We start from the raw sequence: 4,427 nt of genomic DNA, 5'->3' as shown, positions 1-4,427 counted from the left end.
TAAAAACTTTTATAAAGCTCTTCTAGCCCTTTTCTTTCATGTGCAGATAAACGGCAGTCAGTCATCTACATGGTGATGCCCTAATCACATCTGAAAGACAGCCCAAGTCCTCCTCTGACACGTCACAGGAAGTCACGGTTGGTCTACTGCCCGTGGATAGACTGTCCTCTCATCACGGAGTCCTGTTTCTATACTGACCATATGGACAACTAAAAATTCATTTCTCAGACTTGAGTTAATAATAGCTGTAGCTTTAAGGACTGAATTTATGGGCAGTGGGGAGGGCAGAGGGGAAGTAAACTTGAGAGGTGCCTGACCCGAGAGGTACCAAAGCTGCATTTTCACAATATCTCCAGGTGATACATATGTAGTCCGGGTACTTATTAGGTATATTCTCGAAAACAGTTATTTGACTCGCTGTATTTACTAATCAATATAGCACAGAATATTCATACACAGTATAGTATGCTAATCAAACCATTAATTTAGATTTTAAAGTTTACTACTGCAAATTAGATCATTGGATTTCTAGTGCAAATCCGTGATTACAGCTCTTTTACCAGATTCACATCCTCCGTAAGCCTGACAAATGTCCTTCACCTTAAAAATAGAGCGCAAACCACGAAATGTAAAATCGCCAACTCTGCAGATTGGGCTGAAGAGCTATAAGCTTTTCCCCCTCTGTATAAAGTTCAAGGTAAAAAGGCCCTTAGGTCGTCTTGTAACCCCCACATTTTGCAGAAGATTGACTTGACTTACCCAGAGAACTTTAGTTGTATTGTCAGTCTCCAGAGTCGCTTATCCTGTCAGCTGTCTCCCCTAAAATAGTTTGAGATACTCTTTTTGATACAAGGTATGAGTACACTATTAGCAAACACTTCCAGTCAGGATTTTTAATACGCGCAGCTTGTCCCATCTCCCCAGTTAAGCCGCAGACTTTTTAAGAACATGTATTTTATCAGTATATATCCCTTCAGTAACACACACCTTTGCATATGTGTTTGTTGAACAAAACAACCCTAGTCCATGCTGCTTACCAAGTGCCAGATAACATCACACTAGCAAGATTTGGGGAACTATTTTGAGATGCCCTTAAGATAAGAATTCTTGATTTCTCAGACAATATAATGTCTTCTGAGGTCGAAAATCCCCTCTGCTACTACAGCCTATACCTAGCATCTGTTCTCCTTCCCGCGGCCCAGGCTGCCTCTGTATGCCATTAAGAGGCTTTCTTCAAGAGAGACATTTTATATAGTAGCTTAGCCAAACTAAACTGAAAACATCCTTTTACCTTCCCTTTCATTCCGGTACCAGAACTTTCATAGTTCCGATGGGGAGGTCTCAGAGGTTTTAGGGAACTGCCACATTTCAGTGTGTAAGCATCTGCAGGTCCTGGCCCTATCTGAACTAAGCTGTAAGATTACAGGAACATGAGCTCACACATACTTTGATTAGAAAAGGTGACCAAATCACACTGGATCTTAAATAATGGAACATTTTAGAAGCTTCTAAGCTTTTTTCCTCAGATTTCCTTAGTTTCTAAGGTACTTAATATTGGCGGCAATATTCATAAATAGTTAACATATATCTTTTTAAATATTGATTATTCAAATAAATTCATCTATCTTACATGAAACCAATCTGTTTAGCTAGAAATATTAGCCATTTAATAAATTCTGCCATTCCTTGATCCAACAGTTTCAAATATAGTTTGTAGCTTTTTTAAAATATGCCTTCTTGTGATCAGTAATATGGATTCTAACAGGATTTCTTAACCAAGGAACAAATTAAAATGAAGGGGGACCAAAAAAAGATCAGCTTTTCATCCATTCCTTACACAAACCTAACATGAATGTGTACTCTGAGAAAGCTAGGCGTCGTGTAACAGCCAAGACTGACTTGGATACCGACGCCAAGAATATGGCCATTATAATCTGGATACTGCAGCTGTGGATTTCCTGTCTCAAACTCCAAGTTGTGTCAGAGGGCTGGAAACAGGTTTCAGGAGATACTGACCTTCCACCTACTGAACGTTTTTCATTAAAGAGCAAGCTCCTTACGATACCAAGCTTCTCTTTTTCCTTCCCTGAAGCACAGTCTGCTGAAACCTAGTTTGCTGAATATTTTTATCTACCTACAATATTTTTATCTATCTATCCAATGGCTATAGTCGCTTCCAAACACCACCTATCTACTTCTGTTCTCAGAACATGTTCTAAGTGCCTAGATTCACAATGAAGTACCTTATCCCGGTAAGAATTTAACAGAACATCACTACTCAAATTTAGCTAACTCATTCCTGGAGCTCAATAACAGAGTTTCTACATGACCTCTCAAACACTTACGTAGAAAGATACACCCAAGGGAAAAAATGAAAGCTATAAAACTCAATCCAAGTGCTATAAACTACGTTGCCACAATGACAGATACCCACCATCTATGCCGATGATCCTTCTGATACCCTAAACCTCACAGTTTATTCAGTATCTAGACCAGGGGTCAACAAACGAGGGCTGAGGCCAAATCTGGCCCACTCCTTGTTTTTGTAGATAAAATTTTATGGAGAAACAGCTACCATTCATTTGCATGTTATGTGTGCCTACAATGGCAGAATCGTTGCAGATCGTTATGGCCCCCAAAACCTAAAATATTTGTCTGGCACTTCACAGAAGAAAATTTGCTGACCCCTGATCTAGATGGTCCCCCTCTTTAGCCATCAATGCCAAAGTCACACCCTAGACCTTGTCAAGCACCAATAATGCAAATCCTCCCTAATCTGTTTCAAGCATCCTGTCCAAAATATCACCACCCATCTTTTCCTCTCTCTTCCTCTAGTCTCTAGCTCCAGTTCTCAACCCCACCATAGCCTACACCAACTCACCGATCTAACAGCCTTTTTCACTATTCTTTATTCCCTCTTCACTCAGCCGTTACATTCCACTCTCCATCATTATAATCACTCCCACATCTCCTCCACTGCCCCTCTCTCCATTAGTTTTACTTACGTTAGAACCTTAAATTTGATAAAAAGCTGCCTACTCCTACTTCTGCTCAGTATCAGGTGGCTGGAGAAGAAAATACAACCATGAAAACTGGTTTCATTTCAACCTCAAGGTGGTCATACTACTACCCATTAATCCTACTACTTTCACATCTTTCCTCAAATACGCAACAATACCTCCCAGCCCTCAGTTTATTTCACTAAGAAAAAACAAGCAAAGTAACAAAAATCTCACCCCACACTACCAACCTACCCAATATACTCTGCCTCTTCCACATTGCTATGAATGTTGCTTAATGTCCCACTGTGTGCCCAAGATGCCATCCCCTCTTGCCTATTCAAAGACTTCTCTTTCCTCTCTTTAAATCAATTTTCCCTCTCAAATATTCCTATCAACACCAAAAGCTGTAATAGCCTGCATCCTAAAACAAAACACTCTCTTTCACACATCTAGTTTCTGGAAAACTCAGCAAGAGTTGAAATAGCTGCCTTTTGCGGGCACCTGGGTGGCTCAGTTGGTTAAGCATCTGCCTTCAGCTTAGGTCATGATCCCAGGGTTCTGGAACAGGGCTCCCTGCTCAGCAGGAAGTCTGCTTCTCTCTCTCCCTTTGCTCCCTCCCCAGCCCTGCTCATGCTCTCTCTCAAATAAAATCTTCAAAACAAAACAAAACAAAAAACAACAGCTGCCTTCACTTCCTTTCATCAATCTCTGTCAAACCCACTCCAATCAGACTTTTGCCTGATCTCACTAAACCTGCTTTGGTCAAAGTTATCCATTATCTTCCAATGGGTAATTTTCAGTCCCCATTTTACTTTACTGATCAGCAACACCTGAAAAGTTGATCCTCCCTGAAACTATCATCCACTTGCCTTAGAGGCCTACCTTTCTCTTAATGGCACCAATATTCACCCTACCTCACTGGTTGCTCCCTCTTCTGCTGGCCCCTCATCACCTCAAATCTAAATATACATCTATGTCAATGCTCAGCCCTCCTCTGTCCACTTAATCCCATGGTGATCCCCTCCTGGCTCAGGATGACACCACCCATGTTTTTTAGGGCTCTTAGGCTGGACCTTCCTCCTGAACTTGAGTCTCGGTAGATACAACTGCCTACTTGACAGCCCCACTTTGAAGTTGAAAAGTCATTTAAAATTTGTCTAAAACCAAAATTCCTCTGTACACAACCTCAAGTCTAGTCTTCCTGAAGTCATTCCCAATTCAGTCAGTGGCCACTGGAAACATCCTTTACTCCTCTTGTATCACTCCACATTCAATCCATTAGCAAATCCTGCCTATGCCACCTCCAAAATGTCTAGAATTCAGCCACTTGCACAACCTCCACCAGCCCCAGTCAGGTTCAAGCCTCTAACATATCTTACCTTGATTATTCCGAGAGCCTTCTAATTGGTCTCTCTGCTTCCACCC

This window comes from Ursus maritimus, unplaced genomic scaffold, assembly GCF_017311325.1.
Source record: "Ursus maritimus isolate PB19 unplaced genomic scaffold, ASM1731132v1 scaffold_11, whole genome shotgun sequence".
Lineage (NCBI taxonomy): Eukaryota > Metazoa > Chordata > Mammalia > Carnivora > Ursidae > Ursus > Ursus maritimus.
This window is presented reverse-complemented; position numbering follows the sequence as displayed.